General features: G+C 52.7%; 1 protein-coding gene across 2 annotated transcripts in view; it reads left to right on the plus strand.

The window, feature by feature from the left end:
- smad1 (SMAD family member 1) overlaps window positions 1-19,883 on the plus strand; it is a 382,222-nt gene that overhangs the window by 52,272 nt on the left and 310,067 nt on the right. For both annotated transcript variants that reach the window (XM_072496114.1, XM_072496119.1), the window contains exon 2: window positions 5,875-6,060. The gene's annotated coding sequence lies outside the window, so the exon portion shown is untranslated. The remainder of the gene's footprint in view (window positions 1-5,874; window positions 6,061-19,883) is intronic.

A 19,883-nucleotide genomic window follows, 5' to 3' on the forward strand; every position in this document is an offset into this window, starting at 1 on the left:
ATGGAAGAGGCTGGAGACGGCATCTTGTGAGGGTACGAGTCTGGAGGCACTGGCAACGGCGCCGATGCCGCTCCCTCCAATGAGGTATACCATGAGCTCAGTAGTGGCGGCTACCCTCAAAATCTGGGGGCAGTGGAGGCGGCACAGGGGGGAAGTTGAGGCCTCGGTGTGGACCCCAATATGGGGGAACCACCGGTTTGTCCCAGGGAGAATAGATGGAGGGTTTTCAGGGTGGCACAGGGCAGGGATAAGAAGGTTGGGGAACCTGTTTGTGGATGGGAGGTTCGCGAGCCTGGGTGAGCTGGAGGAGGGAACACCTTTAGATATTTACAGGTAAGGGCGTCTGCCAGGCGGCAAGTGATGGAATTCCCGCGGCTGCTGCCACGCACAGTACAGAACAGGGTGCTCTCGGAGGGGTGGGTTGGAGAGAAGATCTCGGAACCATACCAGGTGATGCAGGAGGAGGAGGAGGCCTCGGTGGTGGAGTTGAAAGGTAATTGGGAGGAGGAGTTGGGAGAGGAGATCGAAGAGGGGACGTGGGCAGATGCCCTTGGGAGGGTGAACTCTTCCTCTTCGTGTACGAGGCTCAGCCTCATACAGTTTAAGGTGCTGCACAGGGCACACATGACCAGGACAAGGATGAGCCGGTTCTTTGGGGGTGAGGACAGGTGTGTTAGGTGCTCAGGGAGCCCAGCAAACCTCACCTATATGTTCTGGGCATGCCCAGCGCTGGAGGAATTTTGGAAGGGCGTAGCGAGGACGGTGTCGGTGGTAGGATCCAGGGTCAAACCGGGCTGGGGGCTCGCAATATTTGTGGTTGCTGGGGAGCCGGGAGTGCAGGAGGCGAAAGAGGCCGGTATTCTGGCCTTTGCGTCCCTGGTAGTCCGGCGAAGGATTCTTCTTCAGTGGAAGGAGGCGAGGCCCCCAAGCGTGGAATCCTGGATCAGCGATATGGCGGCGTTTATTAAATTGGAGAGGGTGAAATTCGCCTTAAGGGGATCGGTACAAGGGTTCTTCAGCGGTGGCAACCATTCTTGGACTTCCTGGCAGAACGGTAGACAATGGTCAGCAGCAGCAGCAACCCGGCGGGGAGGGGGGGGGGGTTCTATTTTATTTTTGTTTGTTTACACTGGGGGATCTGAGGGGGTGGATATATTTGCCATGTTTGCTTTGTGTTAATTCGGGGTGTTCATTTATTATTTATGTATAGGGGGGAGGGGGGCACGGGGGTTGTTCTATTTTGTTCTGTATTTAATTCTTTTGGGTTCCTTTTTCATTCTGTTGTTGATATTTTGTGAAAACCTCAATAAAAATTTTTTTTTTTAAACAATGCACAGCTGGGCAAAATCAAGAACAACAAGATTCTGAGGTGGAGGATCGAGCTCTCCACCTACAATTACGATATCTTGCATCGACCCGGGAAGCTCAATGAGCCCCCAGATACGCTATCCCACGGTACATGTGCCAGCGCACAAGTAGACCGACTTCGGGCCCTCCACAATGACCTCTGTCACCCGGGGGTCACCCGTTTTTTTCACTTTATCAAGGCTCGCAACCTGTCTTACTCCATCGAGGTCAGGACCGTGACCAGGGACTGTCAGGTCTGCGCGGAGTGCAAACCGCAATTCAATTGGCCAGACAGAGCGCACCTGGTAAAGGCCTCCCGTCCCTTTGAGCGCCTCAGCATCGACTTCAAAGGGCCCCTCGCCTCCACTGACCGTAACGTGTACTTCCTCAACATTGTTGACGAATACTTTGCCATCCCATGCCTGACATGACCTCTGCCTCCGTCATCAAGGCCCTGCACAGTCTTTTCACCCTGTTCAGGTTCCCTACCTACATCCATTGTGATCGGGGATCCTCCTTCATGAGCGACGAGTTGCGTCAGTTCCTGCTCAGCAAGGACATCGCCTCCAGCAGGACGACCAGCTACAACCCCCGGGGCAACGAACAGGTGGAAAGGGAGAACGCTACAGTCTGGAAGACCATCCTCCTGGCCCTACGGTCTAGAAATCTCCCAGTCTCCCGCTGGCAGGAGGCCCTCTCCGATGCGCTTCACTCCATCCGGTCGCTCCTGTGAACAGCCACCAACGAGACCCCTCACGAACGTATGTTTGACTTCCCCAGGAAGTCCACCTCAGGGGTCTCACTCCCGTCCTGGCTGACAGTCCCAGGGCCCGACCTCCTCCGGAAGCATGCGAGGAGTCATAAATCAGATCACCCCATCGAGAAGGTCATGCTCCTCCATGCCAATCCACAATATGCCTACATGGCACATCATGATGGGCGACAGGACAGTCTCCCTCCGGGATTTGGCACCTGCAGGTTCCCCAGCGACCATCACCACCATCCCCGACCCTACACCGTTTCCCTCCACCACTACCCAGCTACTTCAAGAACAGGCACCTGCAGGCCCACCAGCGACCATCACCACTACCCCCGCCCATACACCGCACCCCCCTCCACCAACTCAACTACTGGGTGAAGAAGAGGACAACATGCTCCCGGACACACAGGTCTCGACACCGGTGCCCACACCACAGCCGGGACTGAGGCGATCACGGCGGAAGGTCAAGGCACCCAACAGACTTGATCTTTAAGTCCATTTCACCCCCGCTGGACTCTTTTTTTAACAGGGGGTGAATGTGGTAAACCACTGTAGTGTATAATATGTGTATTGTGGTAAACGGCTACTGTATTATATGTAATGTGGTAAACCATTGCCCGATGGCTCCGCCTCTCCTCGGGCCCGGTATAAAGGTGGCTGGTCTCCGCCTCTGACCTAGTTCAGGATCAGAGGCCAGGAGGCTTTCTGTTTAGTTTATTAAAGCCTCAGTTACGTTCACTACTCGTTTTGTGTTCATTGATGGCACATCACACCCCTTAAAGGGGGAGGTTACCATATCCCACCCCTCTATGTTCCTTACGATACAATTAACATTTACAGTTCCCCATAACTTACAACAATGAATATTTTTAATCAGTCCATCAAAAATTCAGTGGGTGGGATTCTCCGTTGCCTGACGCCGAAATCGTAATCAGCGATTGGGCAGAGAATCGATTCCTACACTGGAATCGGGGCATGCGCTGGTTTGATGCCAGTTTACGAGTCTGCCCCCCCCCCTCCAAGCTGGCACCATCGTGACGTGCGACACGCGCAGTCACAATGCCGTTGCTGCCTCATTGGCCGGCCACCTCGCGATGCTCCTCCCCTGAGTTCCCTCGGGCTGAGTTCCCGACGACGTGGGACACATGTGCTCACGCAAATCGTGAACCAGGTGTGGCAACTATGTCCAGCGGCGCCACACTCAGCCGGGATCTGTGCCGCTGGCCGGGGGGCCATCTGCGAGGGCTGGGGGGACAGTTGGGGAGGTGGCCAGGGGGTGTGCTGTGAGGTCGCAGATGGCGGGTTGGATCCGCGCAGGGCCGGCGCCATGTTGTATGGCGCGACCGCTGCAGGTCATCAGCCGTGCGCATGCGCGGCCCGGGACCTGGCCATTCGCCGGCCGTTTTCAGTGCGGGAACTTTGGTCGACGCTGGTGCTAGTCGCTCACCGGTACCGGAATCAGTGAGGACTTTGCGCCAATTTTTTTCCAAGTAAACCTCCCACAGATTCTCCATTCGAGCCGGCACTTAGCAGCAGGAATGGAGAAACCCGCCCAGTATCTCTAGTGGCTTCCGTTCCTCCTAGAGCGATGCAACTCCACTGCCTGGGGTGCTTTGTTGAGGTACCTTCTGCAGAAACTGTCACACTAGGTCTCTATTCTGATACTGATGCTTCAACTTCCTCTGTTTCAGTCAGAACAATACTCTTGCCTGTCACAGGCTGTTTGGAAATTTCACTTCCTGGGCAGCCGACGAAACCTCCAGCTGGCAACAACAAATCAGGCTGTAACACTGGCTCTTGGCACGACTCTCGTTCACGCAGATGGTTCACATGTTTCCTCAAAATCCTGTTTTGTGCACTCACTTTGTCAGATAACAGTCCTGTTTTGGCCACAACAATTCCTCAAACCCAGCTTGGACCACTCCCGAAATTCCTCACATGAACTGGGTCATCTATTTCGAACGATCTTGCATCTTTAGTTGAATCAAGGTTCCTCTTTTGATTACACTGTTTTGCTTCTACACTCCCCGCTAAATTTAGAAATACCAGGCTTAGCCTGGTCCTTAAACGTTGACATAGTTCTGCTGGAGATATACCTGTGGTTGAGTGCGGGGTAGTCTTGTACGCTAAGAGAGACCGAGCGATTTATGTTTCCAAAGATGTAGCTGATTGTTTCTTTGAGCTGGTCTTGAAAGTCTGTCCTCCCTCAGCCAGTCCATTGGATGAGGGATGATACAGTCCAGTTCTGAAGTGCTTTATCCCATCGGAAGACATAAAACGTTGAGATTCGGTGCTTGTAAAAGCCGTTCCGTTATCTAATACGAGTACCCATACAGCGCAAAACACTGGTGAACTTCCGAACAGTGGCATGGGCGGTTGTGGAACTCATCTCAAATACCTCCAGCCGTTTGGAGTGGGCGTCCACCAATAGTAGAATCATCTTGCCCAAAAATGTTCTTGCATAATCTATGTGGACTCACACCCATGACTGATCTGGTCATTCCCAAGGGTGCAAGGGGGCTGCAGTGTGTAACGTCTGCTGCAACTGCCACTGATCACAGTGCTTCACTAATCTCTCAATATTGGCATCAATGCCTGGCCATCAAACATAGCTACTGGCAAACATCTTCAATTTTAACACACCAGGATGGACACTATGCAACTCTGCCAGGAGCAATGCCCTCCCTGGCACAGGGACGATTACTTCTGCTCCCACAGGATGATGCTGTCCTCACAGCTTAGCTCGTCTTTCCTAATGTGGTATGGCATCATGTCTTCAGAAATCCTGTCATTCTGCCAACTTGCTAATATTTTGTGTCTTATCTTTGATAACAGCTGCTCCACAATTTTATTTGCTGACAAAATGTCTAGAAAATTCATTACCATCATGATTTCCTTTGGTTCTGGGGATGGGGGACTGGGGGGCTGGTGGTGGTGGTGTACTCTTTGGCAGTAGAAGGCAACTAAGGACGCCAGCATTGGCTTTTCATGTCCCTGGTCGGTGTTCAAATGTGTATTCATAGGCTGATAAGATTGACCATAGACCATAGAATTTCCAGTGCAGAAGGAGGCCATTCGGCCCATCGAGTCTGCACCGGCTCTTGCAAAAAGCACCCTACCCAAGCCCACACCTCCACCCTATTCCCATAACCCAGTAACCCCTCCCAACACTAAGGGCAATTCTGGACACTAAGGGCAATTTATCATGGCCAATCCACCTAACCTGCACATCTTTGGACTGTGGGAGGAAACCGGAGCACCCGGAGGAAACCCACGCAGACATGGGGAGAATGTGCAGACTCCACACAGACAGTGACCCAAGCCGGAATCGAACCTGGGACCCTGGAGCTGTGAAGCAATTGTACTAACCACTATGCTACCGTGCTGCCCAACGTGATGCCTAATGCTGATGCAATCAGTGGAATAGTCTTGTCTTCCTTGAAAAGACCCAAGCTTATGGCCCGTTCCAACAGTAAAATGCCTTCCATAGACATACTGGTGGATTTTTCTACTCCGCACACAACAGACAGTCTTCTTTTTATAACTACGAATGATCTTTCTCAGCTTCTGAAAGGGTTCTTTGCAAGTATGCAATAGGCCTCTCAGACCCATCATCCATTCTGTGAGATCAAACTGCCTCAATGCCATGTGGGGAGGTGTCACACATTAGCACTAACTTCTTGGACGGATTAAAATGTACCAGTAGGCAAGATGAATGCAATAGTTGCTTGACCTTACTAAATGCTTCTCTCTGTGCTGCTTTCCAGAACCATCTCTGGTGTTTCTTCAGTTACACGTGTAAAGGAACCAATAGTGTCGACAGATTTGGAAGGAAACACCCACAACAATTCACCATCCCCGGGAATGATTTAAGCTCTGAGGCGTTTCCAGGGGCTGGTGCCTCCTTTACTGCCCTTACTTTGCCCTCCATAGGATGCAATCAAGTAACCAAGGTAAGCTACTTTGCTGGCCTGTGAAGTGCAATTTCCTCTTTTTAGTTGAACTTCTTCCTCCTGGAATCTTCTGAGTACTTGTTCTAGATTAGCCAAGTGTTTTCTTCAGTTGCACCAGTTATCAATATGTCATCCAGGGCAGCACGGTGGCGCAGTGGGTTAGCACTGCAGCCTCACGGCACTGGGGTCCCTGGTTCGATACCGGATCTGGGTCACTGTCTGTGTGGAGTTTGCACATTCCCCCCGTGTTTGCGTGGGTTTTGCCCCCACAACCCAAAAATGTGCAAGCTAGGTGGATTGGCCATGCTAAATTGCCCCTTAATTGGAAAAAATGAATTGGGTACTTTAAATTTAAAAAAGAAAAAAAAAATCAATATGTCATCCAAATATACAACGACATGTGGCAAGCCCTGTAGTAAACTTTCCATGGATCTTTGAAATATTGCACAAGCTGATGAAAAACCAAAGGGCAATTGTGTATACTGATATAATCCTTTATGGGTGATAATAGTCAGATAGCCTCTGGAAGCAGCATCTAACACCAACTGTTGAAATGCATGGCTCATATCCAATTTCATAAATGAGTGCCCTCCCCCCAGCCAATCTTGCTTATAAATCCTCTACTTTTGGGATAGGATATCTGTCTAGTTTTGCCTCCTGGTTTACTATTAATTTATAATCTCCGCAGATGTGAATTGTTTTATCTGGTTTTACCACAGGGGCTGCCCATTCTACAAACTGAACTAGCTGGATCATGCCCAGTTCTTAAAGCCTTTTCAGCTTAGACTCGACTTTCTCCAACAAAGCATAGAGCACAGGACCAGCCTGAAACATTTTGAGATGGCATCTGAGTCTACATAGATTTTTGCCTTTAAACGTTTAATTTTTCCACGTTTAACTTGATAAACGTCCTGATACTTCCAGATTACTTCATGCAGGTCCCCTTTCTTAATTCTGAAAATTGTCAATAATAATAATCTTTATTAGTGTCACAAGTAGGCTTACATTAACACTGCAATGAAGTTACTGTGAAAAGCCCCTAGTCGCCACACTCCAGCGTCTGTTCAGGTAAACAGAGGGAGAATTCAGAATGGCCAAATTACCTAACAGCACGTCTTTCGAGACTTGTGGGAGGAAACTGGAGCACCCGGAGGAAACCTACGCAGACACAGGGACAACGTGCAGACTCCGTACAGACAGTGGCCCAACCTGGGAATCGAATCCGGGTCCCTGGTCTACCACAAGGATCTGTTTTGGGGCCACTGCAGTTTGTCATTTTTATAAATGACCTGGAGGAGGGCGTAGAAGGATGGGTGGGTAAATTTGCAGATGACACTAAAGTCGGTGGAGTTGTGGACAGGGCGGAAGGATGTTACAAGTTACAGAGGGACATAGATAAGCTGCAGCGCTGGGCTGAGAGGTGGCAAATGGCGTTTAATGCAGAAAAGTGTGAGGTGATTCATTTTGGAAGGAATAACAGGAAGACAGAGTACTGGGCTAATGGTAGTGTGGATAAGCAGAGAGATCTCGGTGTCCATGTACATAGATCCCTGAAAGTTGCCACCCAGGTTGAGAGGGTTGTTAAGAAGGCGTACGGTGTGTTAGCTTTTATTGGTAGAGGGATTGAGTTTCGGAGCCATGAGGTCATGTTGCAGCTGTACAAAACTCTGGTGCGGCCGCATTTGGAGTATTGCGTGCAATTCTGGTCGCCGCATTATAGGAAGATTGTGGAAGCATTGCAAAGGATGCAGAGGAGATTTACCAGAATGTTGCCTGGTATGGAGGGAAGATCTTATGAGGAAAGGCTAAGGGACTTGAGGCTGTTTTCATTAGAGAGAAGAAGGTTAAGAGGTGACTTAATTGAGACATACAAGATGATCAGAGAATTGGATAGGGTGGACAGTGAGAGCCTTTTTCCTCGGATGGTGGTGTCTAGCACGAGGGGACATAGCTTTAAATTGAGGGGAATTGATATAAGACAGATGTCAGAGGTAGGTTCTTTACTCAGAGAGTAGTTAGGGCGTGAAATGCCCTGCCTGCAACAGTAGTGGACTCGCCAACACTAAGGGCATTCAAATGGTCATTGGATCGACATATGGATGATAAGGGAATAGTGTAGATGGGCTTTAGAGTGGTTTCACAGGTCGGCGCAACATCGAGGGCCGAAGGGCCTGTACTGCGCTGTAATGTTCTATGTTCTATGTTTTATGTTCTGGCACTGTGAAGCAACAGTGCTAACCACTGTGCTGCCATGCCACCCACCAGTTGAGTTTAATTTCTTGGAGCCAGTCATGGCCCATTAGCTTTGGTCCTTGGCCAGACACTGTGATTAATGGAAGTTGGGCAGATTGTTGCCCATAACCAACACGTATTTTGCTCGCCCTGACAATCTTAATGGCCTCCCTCATGTAGGTAGCCAATCTAGCTAATGTGCTCTGCAGCCTCAGAGACTGAACACCTTCTCGAAGATATCTATAGATCTGCTCCTCTGCTATGATAGCAGCCATTCCAATGTCTACTTCTATTCTTAATGGTCTGCCATTGACCAATAACACTACTGTAACCGTGGCTATCTTGCCCATTTTCAAATTATTTACCTTAAGAATGTTCCGATCACGCGCAGAAAAATCTTCAACACTATGTACAGATGCTGAACTGTTCATTGTATTGCTACTAGGCAGGTTCTGCTTACTCTTGCACCTGTGTCTCAAATGGCCCTTCTGGTGGCACACAAAGCATTCCGCTTCCTTGAACCTGCAAATCTCTGGTGAGTGACTTCCCCACACCTGGAACACTGTACCGGCCTGAGGCTGTTGATTCACTCTCCTGAATGTTCTAACTTTACCAGCTTCAGTATTTGTTTCTCAGTTTCAACTAGTGACTTTGCTTTTGATGCCACTGCTGCCTGCAGTTTCCCGTGCTAATTGGTGGACCGCTCCATTCTGTGCGGTCTGAAGTCGCTGGATACCCTTCACAATGATCTCCATCGCTAACACTATTTCTAACACCTTTTTCAAATGAATCCAATTTCTGCCAGCAACTTCCTCTGTATGGCCTCCACAAATTAAGCGATCCCTCATCGTATCATTTAGTGTTGTTCTGAAGTCACTGTTCCATAATTTTCTTAAGCCTTGCTATGTAAGTTTAAATGGTCTCTCCTGGGGCTCTCCCCAAATAATTGACTTTGAATCGTTCCAAATCACAGAGGGCTTTGTGTGGCATTGCCATTTTACCAAATTGCGATATCAATAAACAAACTTGCAATGGGTTCGTTTGGGGACGTAAAACTATGCTTTAAATTATTAATTTGGCTCCCACACATGCTTAGTAATATTGCCTTCTTCTTTCCCTCCTCCTCAACTCCATTTGCTCTGAAGAAAAATCCCAATCGCTCAACATACCGCACCCAATCTTCAGCAGAGGCGTCGGAGGGATCCATTCTATCAAATACACGCATTTCTGCAGTTCTCTTCTACTTTGCACACTGAACCAGGTTATGAGCTAATGATCCTACAACTGCACTTACTGCTTTTGTTTACGTCCCAAAGGGTTGCGAATCTGTGGAATTTGCTACCCCAGAGTGTGGTGGATGCAGGGACAGGGAGTAAATTTGAGGAGTTACACAGATTTTTTATTGGTAATGGGTTGAAGGGTTATGGAGAACGGGCAGGGCGGTGGAGTTGAGGCCAAGATGGGATCAGCCATGATCACATTGAGGGTGTTTAGGTTCGGGAGGCTAAATTGCCTTCTCCCGCTCCTATTTCATGTGTTCTAGGGAGGAGATGCTCTGGCTGATTTCGCAATCCAGCTCTTGGTCTGTAACATTGTAGGTAGCAGGTGAGGAGCATATCAGCCATGATAGTATGGTGGAGCAGACTGTAGGAGCGGTTTCAAGACCTGTGTATTGAGTTCTTCCACGTGGGGTTATTCCCTGTGGCTCAGCTCAGTACAGAGAGAAACAAAAACACCACAACCTGGACAAGCTGGCTATTTAATCAAGCTTGTTACGTGTACACGGAGAACAGACTGGATATCAGACAAGACCTGTTCTACCGAACAAAGAGCTGAGCACAGTAATTATACAATATTCAAAAATCAATAGCCCACCTCATGAGATACCCTCAATTACGACTCAGGAGAGGCGTTTGATAATACAAAGGCTTTAATTACCAGAGAACCAGACAGCTGCCGAGAAGTGTGCTCACTGCATGCTGCCGACTGAACATAACCTTATATACAGCTTCCTGGGGGCGGAGCCAGAGGCGGAGTCCCCCAGGGTTCCAAACCCGGTCTTAAAGGGGCCTATGCATTAAAGGTACATGTGTATACAGATATCATTCATCACATTCACCCCCTGTTTAAAACAAACGCATAGTCCGTCGGGGGTGAAGTGGAATTACAAGTTCAGTCTTTTGGGTGGTCTGATTGCCCGTGTCGACCTTCTCAGCTCCGGCGGTGGTGCGGCGGATACGGTCGTCCTCGGTGGTGGTATATCCGGGAGCACGGTTGTCTGAGCCTTTGCCCGCGTTGGAGCAGAAGGGTATCCGGGGTGACTAGGGTGATTGGTGCCGGCAGCAGCTTGGGGGAGGGGGGCGCTATGGGGGGGGCGCTGTCGGAGTCGACCGCCGGTGCAGGGAGGGAGCGTTGGTGGAAGGGGGGGCGTCGGTGGGCGAGCCAGCGGGTGCCAGGTCTCGCAGGGAAACGGTGTCCTGCCTGCCATCGGGGTGTTCGACGTAGACGTATTGAAGGTTTGCATGTTGTAGTTGGACCTTCTCGACCAGTGGATCTGTCTTATGGCTCCTCACGTGCCTCCGGAGTAGAACTGGTCCCGGTGTCGTCAACCAACGTGGAAGCGAGACCCCAGAGGTGGACTTCCTGGGGAAGACAAACAAACGGTTGTGAGGGGTCTCGTTCGTGGCCGTACAGAGGGACCTAATGGAGGGTAGGGCATCGGGTAGGACCTCCTGCCAGCGGGCGATTGGGAGACTTCTTGACCGTAGGGCTAGAAGAACAGCCTTCCAAACTGTCGTGTTCTCCCTCTCCACCTGCCCGTTTCCCCGCGGGTTGTAGCTGGTCGTTTTGCTCGAGGCGATGCCCTTGTTGAGCAGATATCGACGCAGCACATTGCTCATGAACGATGTACCCCGGTCGCTGTGGATATAAGTGGGGAAACCAAACAGTGTGAAGATGCTGTGCAGGGCCTTGATTACGGAGGCCGAGGTCATATCGGGGCAGGGGACAGCGAAGGGGAAGCAGGAGAATTCATCGATGACAGTGAGGAAATAACTGTTGGGGTTGGTGGACGGGAGGGGCCCTTTGAAGTCCACGCTTAGTCGCTCAAAGGGCCCAGAGGCCTTTACCAGGAGAGCCTTGTCTGATCGATAGAAGTGCAGTTTGCACTCCGCACAGATCTGGCAAGCTTTGGTCATGGCCTTGACCTCCTTGGTGCAGTAAGGTAGATTGCGGGACTTGATGAAATGGGCAAGCCGGGTGACCCCCGGGTGGCAGGGGTCATCGTGGATGGCCCGCAGACGGTCTTTCTGCACGTTGGCGCACGTGCCGCGGGACAGGGCATCTGAGGACTCATTGAGCTTTCCCGGACGATATGTAATATCGTACGTGTAGGTGGAGAGTTCGACCTCCATCTCAGAATTTTATCATTCTTTATTTTGTCCCGTTGTGCGTTATCGAACATAAAGGCGACCGACCGTTGGTCGGTGACGAGGGTGAACCTCCTACCGGCTAGGTAGTGCCTCCAGTGCTGCACAGCCCCAATATGGCTTGTGCCTCCTTCTCGACTGCAGAGTGCCGAATTTCCGAGGCGGTGAGGGTTTGGGAGAAGAACGCTACTGGTCTGCCCGCCTGGTTGAGGGTAGCAGCCAGGGCGACATCTGATGCGTCGCTTTCTACCTGGAAGGGAATGGTTTAGTCCACCACGTGCATGGCGGCCTTGATGATATTGGCCTTGATACGACTGAAGGCCGACTGAGCCTCAGCCGCCAGGGGAAAGACCGTGGTCTTAATGAGTGGACGGGCTTTGTCCGCATATCTGGGGACCCACTGGGCATAATAGGAAAAGAGCCCCAGGCACAGTTTGAGTGCCTTAAGGCTACGGGGGAGGGGAAGTTCCTTAAGGGAGCGCATGCGGTCGGGGTCTGGCCCTCGGACCCCATTTTCCACGACGTAGCCGAGGATGGCTAGCCGGGTTATGTGGAACACGTATTTCTCTTTATTGTATGTCAGATTGAGGGCCCAGGCGGTCTGGAGGAACTTCCTCAGGTTTTCGTCATGGTCCTGCTGGTCATGGCCGCAGATGGTGACGTTGTCCAAGTACGGGTATGTAGCCCGTAAGCCGTACTGGTCCACCATTTGATCCATTGCCCTTTGGAAAACGGAGACTCCGTTTGTGACACCGAAAGTTTGATAATACAAAGGCTTTAATTACCAGAGAACCAGACAGCTGCCGAGAAGTGTGCTCACTGCACGCTGCCTACTGAATGTAACCTTATGTACAGCTTCCTCGGGGCGGAGTCCCGCAGGCTTCCAAACCCGGTCTTAAAGGGGCCTATGCATTAAAGGTACATGTGTATACTGATATCATTCATCACACCCCAGTTGAACGCGATCCAATCCCTGAAGCTGCTTCTTTTAAACTTATCCAATAGAATTGCAAGCAGTGTTTAACTTCACCCAATAGAGTCGCAAGCAGCGCATGATTGATCATCATCCTGACAGCTGCTTACGATCCCAGCAGCTTGCTGACTGTTTGTGAGAAACAGAACAACAGATGTCAGAAGTAATGTCCTTTTGGCCAAGTGAGCTATCCTAAATCCCATTTGAGTACTTATTACTGCTATGTCCTAAAAATACATGTTTAATGGTTAATAATGATTACTCAGTCCTATCATTCATCTCAATCCTTAATAAAACAATTTATGTAAAACTACTCATGCTAACGATTCAGTTTTAAGAGATATCATTGCTGAACTCCATTCCGCAGCAGCCCTGAAAGTCAAACAGTTGACCCTCTCTGTCGCTATCGAGACGTGCGTTGTCCATGAGCATACTAAGAATTGTTACTCCCGCATCAGGGCAGCAGAAACTGCGAAGCTGGCCTCCCACGAGGCGGCACGGGTGCAGGCCATTGCACAAATGCAGGGCCTGAGCATCGAGGAGAGTGGCCGTTTCGCGCGCTTTTCCCGGGTCCCTGCGCATGCGCGCCACGACCGAGTGGACGATGAGCCCGACAACCCGGCTGCGCAGGTGCTTACTTCGACCGACCGCACTGCGCATGCGCGATGGCGCACGGAACGCGCTGACGTCGGCATCATGGCGTGTCCAAATTGTGGCTCCCCCCATTTAAAGCGGCAATGTCCGGCAAAAGGACGCCGGTGTCTACAGTGTGGCAAGCTTGGCCACTACGCAGCCCTTTGCAGATCTGCTCCACCGCTCAGCAGCCAGCGATCCCAGCTGCGGCGCAGAAGTGTCCGCTCAATACAACAAGGCATGCCGGATTCCGATCCTGACAGCCCAACAGACCCTGATGCTGACTGCCTCAAGTCCCCTGTGGTAGTATGTATTGGGGGTCATGTGGGACTGGAAGCCCTAATGTCATTGGCTGACAGATCCCGGGTCCTGGTTGGCCGTTGACCTCTAGCTCCGCCCTGAAGGCGGAGTATAAGAAGCAGGAGTCCTCCCCCCCAGTCTACTATTGAGCTGCGGGGGAACAGACACGCTTAATAAAGCCTCATCGACTTCACTCTATTCGTCTCACGGAGTCTTTGTGCGCTACAATTTATTAAGCGTGCCTAAAAAAGGACTATGGAGCTCAGGATCATTCCGGAATGCCTGAGGATCAGCCCCCACGCAGTGAACGCGGCAGCAGCCTTCAAGCACTGGCAGACTTGTTTCGAGGCCTACCTCAGAACGGCCACCGGCCGGGTCACAGAAGACCAAAAACTACAGGTCCTGCACTCGAGGGTGAGCACGGAGATCTTCTCCCTCATCGAAGACTCGGAGGATTTCCAGACGGCGTTCGCAGCACTGAAAAGTCTCTATGTCCGCCCAGTTAACCAAATCCCGGAGAATCGATGGACGAATTCTACGCCGCGCTGCTGATTTTGGGACGTGCCTGCAGCTGCCATTCGGTGAACGCAAATGAACACACGGACATGTTAATGCGCGATGCTTTTGTGGCAGGTATGAATTCCTCCCAAATCCGCCAAAGACTTCTAGAAAGAGAGTCGCTAGGACTCTCAGAGGCCCGGGCCCTAGCAGCCTCCCTAGACGTGGCCACGCGTAATACCCGCGCCTACGGCCCCGACCGCGCGGCAGCCCATTGGGCTCCGTACGTACCCATCGCGACAAACCCACCCCCCCCGGACACCCCACAGGCTTGCGCGGTCCAAACGCCGAGTCGCACCGGGGGCGCCGCTGTTATTTCTGCGGCCAGGTGAAACACCCCCGGCAGCGCTGCCCGGCCCGCGCAGCTATCTGCAAGAGCTGCGGGAAAAAGGGCCATTACGCGGTTGTGTGCCGGTCCCGCGAGGTCGCCGCTGTCCCGGGAGAACAGGGAGCTCTGCAAGCCGTTTACGTGCCCCAACCCCCCCAGCACGCCATGTATGACCCGCCGGCGCTACCGCTTTGGGTCCCGGCCACCACTCTCCACGGAGAAGAGGGAGTTTTGCGCGTCCCTAACGCCCCCCTAACCCCCACCCCGCGCCCCACATCTGACCCGCCGGCACCACCAACTTGGGTCCCGACCACCTCTGTCCCCGGTGAGGGAGCTCCGCGCGGTCGTAGCGCTCCCCAGCCCCCTCAGCGCCCCATGTGCGACCCGCAGACGCCGCCATTTTGGGTCCCGGCCACCACGAGGGGAGGAAGGGCGCCGCCATCTTGGACTGCCCCAGGCCTGTACGACGCGTGGGGGCGGCCATTTTGTCCACCCCCGTCGCCATCTTGTGACCCACCAGCCACGTGCGATGTATGGGGGCGGCCATTTTGTCCATCCCCGACGCCATCTTGGACGGCAACAACGGACCCCACTCCACTACTACAACCACGTCTCGCTTCAATTACGCTCGATCAAGCTCGGCCCCGGACACTCCAGACGACGACGACAACGGTGCTAATAAACGGCCACGAGACGCCATGCCTAGTCGACTCCGGGAACACGGAGAGCTTTATCCACCCCGACACGGTAAGACGCTGTTCCTTGCCCACCTATCCCAGCGCACAAAAGATTTCCCTAGCTGCAGGATCCCACTCCGTACAGATCCAAGGATTCTGCATAGTTACCCTAACAGTGCAGGGGAGGGAGTTCAAAAACTACAAACTAAACGTCCTTCCCCAACTCTGTGCCCCCACCTTGCTGGGATTAGATTTTCAATGCAATCTACAGAGCCTTACGTTCAAATTCGGCGGCCCAATACGCCCACTCACTATCTGCGGCCTCGCAACACTCAAGGTGCAACCCCCGTCCTTGTTTGCGAACCTCACCCCGGATTGCAAACCCGTCGCCACTAGGAGCAGACGGTACAGCGCCCAGGACCGGACCTTCATTCGGTCCGAAGTCCAGCGGCTACTAAAGGAGGGCATAATCCAGGCCAACAATAGTCCCTGGAGAGCGCAGGTGGTAGTAGTGAAGACAGGGGAGAAACAAAGGATGGTCATAGACTATAGCCAGACCATCAACAGGTACACACAACTAGACGCGTACCCTCTCCCCCGCATATCCGACATGGTCAATCGGATTGCCCAATATAAAGTCTTCTCCACCGTGGACCTCAAGTCCGCCTGCCATCAGCTCCCCATCCGCCCAAGTGACCGCAAGTACACAGCCTTCGAGGCAGACGGGCGATTATACCATTTCCTAAGGGTCCCTTTTGGCGTCACAAACGGGGTCTCGGTCTTCCAACGGGAGATGGACCGAATGGTTGATCAACATGGGTTGCGGGCCACGTTCCCGTATCTCGACAATGTAACCATCTGCGGCCACGACCAGCAGGACCACGACGCCAACCTCCAAAAATTCCTCCAGACCGCCAAAGCCTTGAACCTCACGTACAACGAGGACAAGTGCGTTTTTAGCACCAATCGGCTAGCCATTCTGGGCTACGTAGTGCGCAATGGGATAATAGGCCCCGACCCGGAACGTATGCGCGCCCTCATGGAATTTCCCCTCCCGCACTGCCCAAAAGCCCTGAGACGCTGCCTGGGGTTCTTTTCATACTACGCCCAGTGGGTCCCCCACTACGCAGACAAGGCCCGCCCCCTAATACAGACCATGACCTTCCCTCTGTCGACAGAGGCTTGCCAGGCCTTCAGCCGCATCAAAGCGGATATCGCAAAGGCCACGATGCGCGCCATCGATGAGTCCCTCCCCTTCCAGGTCGAGAGCGACGCCTCTGTCGTAGCTCTAGCGGCCACCCTTAACCAAGCGGGCAGACCCGTGGCCTTTTTCTCCCGGACCCTCCACGCCTCAGAAATCCGCCACTCCTCAGTGGAAAAGGAAGCCCAAGCCATAGTGGAAGCTGTGCGACATTGGAGGAATTTCCTGGCCGGCAGGAGATTCACTCTCCTCACGGACCAACGGTCGGTAGCCTTCATGTTCGATAATGCACAGCGGGGCAAAATCAAAAACGACAAGATCTTAAGGTGGAGGATCGAGCTCTCCACCTTCAACTATGAGATTTTGTATCGTCCCGGAAAGCTGAACGAGCCGTCCGATGCCCTATCCCGCGGCACATGTGCCAACGCACAGATTAACCGCCTCCAAACCCTCCACGAGGACCTCTGTCACCCGGGGGTCACTCGGTTTTTCCATTTCATCAAGTCCCGCAATCTCCCATACTCTTTAGAGGAGGTCCGTACAGTCACAAGGGACTGCCACATCTGCGCGGAATGCAAACCGCATTTTTTCAGGCCGGATGGAGCGCACCTGATTAAGGCTTCCCGCCCCTTTGAACGCCGCAGTCTGGATTTCAAAGGGCCCCTCCCCTCCACCGACCGCAACGCATATTTTCTTAATGTGGTGGACAAATACTCCCGCTTCCCTTTTGCCATTCCCTGCTCTGACATGACCGCGGCCACAGTCATTAAAGCCCTGAACAGCATCTTCACACTGTTCGGTTACCCCGCATACGTCCACAGCGACAGGGGGTCCTCTTTCATGAGTGACGAGCTGCGCCAGTTCCTGCTCAGTAAGGGCATAGCCTCAAGCAGGACGACCAGCTACAACCCCCGGGGGAACGGGCAAGTAGAGAGGGAGAACGGCACGGTCTGGAAGGCCGTCCTACTGGCTCTACGGTCCAGGGACCTCCCAGTTTCACGGTGGCAGGAGGTCCTCCCGGACGCTCTCCACTCCATCCGGTCATTATTATGTACGAGTACTAATCAAACGCCTCATGAGCGTCTCCTTGTCTTCCCTAGGAGGTCCTCCTCTGGAACGTCGCTGCCGACCTGGCTGGCGGCCCCAGGATCCATCTTGCTCCGAAAGCATGTGCGGGCACATAAGGCGGACCCGTTGGTCGAAAGGGTTCACCTCCTCCACGCGAACCCGCAGTACGCTTACGTGGAGTACCCCGACGGCCGACAGGACACGGTCTCCTTGCGGGATCTGGCGCCCGCCGGCAACACACACACCCCCCCGACACCATTCACCCAACCCCCCCCCCCCCTTCCTGCCACCGCCGCACCCCGCGACCACCCCCTTCCCAGGAGGATCGGTTCCCCTCCCCTCAGGCCCGACCAAGAATAAAGCCCAAGCTGAAACCGTAAGGCTCCCGGAGACGACAACACCGATCCAAGCACCACCACCACCACCGGGACCGAGGCGATCGACACGGACGACCAGACCGCCCAACCGACTCGTGGCGTCGATCTAAATCAAAATATGGACTTTTCACAAGAACATTTTGCTTTTCTCCCTATACCCTCTGTAAATAGTTGAAACAGGACAAAATTGTACAATACTGTATTGCCATGTGAATGTTTTTTTTCCTCCCAGGACCAGCCCTGTAAACCCTTACCACCATACGAAGCATCACCCCGCCGGGTTCATTTTTGACAAGGGGTGAATGTGGTAGTATGTATTGGGGGTCATGTGGGACTGGAAGCACTAATGTCATTGGCTGACAGATCCCGGGTCCTGGTTGGCCGTTGACCTCTAGCTCCGCCCTGAAGGCGGAGTATAAGAAGCCGGAGTCCTCCCCTGCAGGCCAGTCTACTATTGAGCTGCGGGGGAACAGACACGCTTAATAAAGCCTCATCGACTTCACTCTATTCGTCTCACGGAGTCTTTGTGCGCTACATCCCCATACCGGGTGGGCATCATAACTACACCTGCGCTGCCTTCCACCACACCTACGTAACCTCTCGATCCTCAGTGTGGATCCCGACGATGAGTGGTCTGCTGTCCTCACAGTGAACAAGGCCCGCATCCGGTTCAGACTGGACACCGGTGCATTGGCGAACCTCATCGCGATATCCGACCTCGACACCATCCGCGCCAAACCAAGCATTCTTCCACCGGCCTGCCAGCTCCTTGACTACAACGGCAACACCATAGCTGCCAGTGGCTCGCCTCAACTGGGGGTATCCAATAAGGCGATCAAGGCGACGCTGCGATTTGAAATCGTCGGGCCTGACAGAGCATCTCTGCTCGGTGCTCGTGCCTGCAAGCTCCTGAACATTGTTCAACGCGTCCACACCATGTCATCATCACCGGCGACGGCCTCGCCCAATGGAAACTTGCAAGCCGACATAGACGACATCATCACGCAGTACCACAGCGTGTTCGACGGAATGGGCATGCTCCCGTACCGATATAAAATCCTGCTCCAACCGAACGCCACCCCTGTAATTCATGCACCTCGCTGGGTGCCGGCGCCCCTCAAGGATCGTCTGAAGAAGCAATTACAGGACCCCCAAGAACAGGGCATCATATCAAAGGTTACAGAGCCCACAGACTGGGTCAGCTCCATGGTCTGCGTCAAGAAGCCGTCAGGGGAGATTCGCATTTGCATTGACCCTAAGGATCTAAACCGAAACATCATGAGGGAGCATTACCCAATACCAAAATGAGAAGAGTTGACCAGTGAGATGGCTCATGCCAAATTCTTTACTAAGCTCGACGCCTCCAAGTGTTTTTGGCAAATACAACTGGACGCGTCCAGTCGCAAGTTGTGCACATTCAACACCCCGTTTGGTCGTTACTGCTACAACCAGATGCCTTTTGGCATCATTTCTGCCTCCGAAGTATTTCATCGCATCATGGAACAGATGATGGAGGGCATCGAGGGGGTGCGAGTGTACGTTGACGATGTCATTATCTGGTCCACAACACCCCAGGAACACATCGCTCGCCTCAAGAAGGTACTCCAAAGAATTCATGAACATGGTCTTCAGCTCAACAGGGCCAAGTGCTCATTTGGTCAATCGGAGATCAAATTCCTAGGTGACCACATTTCGCAGCAGGGCGTACGGCCAGACGCCGACAAGGTCTTGGTGATCAACGCCATGAAGACCCCGGAGGACAAAAAGGCAGTCCTCCGCCTTCTCGGAATGGTCAACTTCCTCGGGAAATTCATTTCCAATATGGCATCCCACACCACGCCCCCCCCGCCATCTCATCAGAAAGTCGACGGAATTCCAGTGGCTGCCGACGCATGAAGAGGAATGGCGTGAGCTGAAAGCAAAACTCACGACAGCCCTGGTCCTAGCGTTCTTCGACCCAACCAATGAAACCAAGATATCAACTGATGCAAGCCAGGACGGCAGTGGGGCTCCTTCAGCAGGATGACTCCGCGTCCTGGGCTCCAGTG

Source organism: Scyliorhinus torazame, chromosome 3, assembly GCF_047496885.1.
Source record: "Scyliorhinus torazame isolate Kashiwa2021f chromosome 3, sScyTor2.1, whole genome shotgun sequence".
Classification (NCBI taxonomy): Eukaryota; Metazoa; Chordata; class Chondrichthyes; order Carcharhiniformes; family Scyliorhinidae; genus Scyliorhinus; species Scyliorhinus torazame.